Source organism: Triticum aestivum, chromosome 7A (genome assembly GCF_018294505.1).
Source record: "Triticum aestivum cultivar Chinese Spring chromosome 7A, IWGSC CS RefSeq v2.1, whole genome shotgun sequence".
NCBI classification, from domain to species: domain Eukaryota; kingdom Viridiplantae; phylum Streptophyta; class Magnoliopsida; order Poales; family Poaceae; genus Triticum; species Triticum aestivum.
The window spans coordinates 307,455,276-307,457,214 of record NC_057812.1 but is presented as its reverse complement, the minus strand read 5'-3'; positions in this window follow the sequence as shown (position 1 = coordinate 307,457,214).

Genomic DNA, 1,939 nt, shown 5'->3' with positions numbered 1-1,939 from the left:
AATTGGTTAATTTCCGTTGTTGTGGATGATGTTGATGTTTTTTTTAGGGGAGGATGATGTTGATGTGAATTACCACCGATGGGTAGCAAGCAGCTAGAGCGAATAATGATCGAGTAGGCCCAAAGGCCGAACCCACCACATGGAGACATGGACGACTTGCATGGGTTGGGTTGGGTCCATTTTGATTCTTGTTTTTTTAATTAGGTCACTGTCTAGAAAAAAAAAAATTTTACTTAATTCCCCTGAAAAAAACTTACTCCTCTTAATAACTTGGTGATTGCTTTTGTGTGCTAATTAATCTAGGTGGATCATGATTGGTGCCATGTGTTGTCACTCTCTTTCTTGTGTTGGAATGACTTGGAAATACTCCACTGCACTTTTGTGATTTCTTAGCTGCTAACTACTGGTAGTTCGGTTCGGTCCCAAGCTAGACAATAATAGTAGTGATGAATTGGTGATGATGACTATGCATGATCATCCCCACTTGAACTGCCGTGCACATTATGGCAGGTAGGGTATGCATGCTTTGCATACTCTCAGTTTGAAAGTTTTTTTAGGGCTAGTTTGAAAGTTTGTGTATCTCCTCTTAGGCCGGTGGGCCAGCTAAAACTGGCTCCTGGGCTCGTCACAGTCTATTTATAGATGTGTCGGCGCATGTCACTCGATTCATTCTGGGCTGAACTTGTACTAAGACCTCCTATTCCGCGCACCGGCCAGTTGCGCACCCTCAGCACCAGTGGGCGCCCCTAGAAAAAAAGCACCAGTGGGCCGGCACCACCTATCATTACGTTTCATTAAAAAAATTAAATGGATACTCTGATACAAGCGGTTTAAAAATAGGAAAACATAGGTTGATGAAACTTATGTTTTGGAATTTCAGAAAATGTTCACCGATATTGAAGACATTATTGTTTTTTGAAAATTTAATGAATTAGTTGGAAACTTTGATGATAATTTATGAAATATTTATTTGGATTTTAGAAATGTTCACAAAATTTTAAAAGTATTCATTTGAAATATAAATAATATAAAAGCACATGGAAAGAAAAATTGACAAAACATAAAGGAAAAGTAAAAAACAAAGACAAGGAAAACCACACAAACAAAACCACAAAAAATGGGAAGAAATAAAAAGTCAAAAAAGAAAAAGAAAAGAATGAACAAAGCCGGCGCCTCAAGAGGTAATATTACTGGGAGTCATAGACTTGCATCTTATGTTTAGTTTGGTGCTAGAACTTTGAAAATACGGTTTTGTGATCACTTAACTTGACTCAAGCGTACAGATACTATCACAATATGTGTATGCCGGTATGCGGGCGTAACCATGTTACGCCCTCACCTGTCAGTTGTATTTTTTTACACAGTACACCCTCATATAAAAAAGAGTAAACTTTTGTGACGCATTTTTGCACAAAACTCCCTCATATTTTTTGATTGACTGAAAACCAGACTACAGTAGTGCACACATATGCAAAAATTAACACCAAAAAATGGTCCGCCAAGACCCAAACCCATGACCAACTGCTCTAATATGGATAACAAACTTATATATACTGCGGCCCATTTTGTGCGTGCTAATTTTTTCAGATATTTGTAAAACGTAAAAAATAAAGTTATGTTCAAATATTTGTGTGTTAAAAATATTAAACATACAAACCATGACTAGTAAATAAAAACATTTAAATATAAGCCTATATATTATCTAAAAAATATTTAGTAAAATGTAACTAATAAAAACATTAAACATATTTGTAAAAGATAAGTAAGAAAATTATATTCAAGTATTTGTGTGTCAAAAATACTATACATACAAACGATGATTAGTAAATAAAAATAAATAAATATAAACTTGTGTATTGTATAAAAAATATATTTAGTTAATACGGACATTGAAAATGTTTATTAAATAAGTATTTTTAATGTATCCAAAACATATACA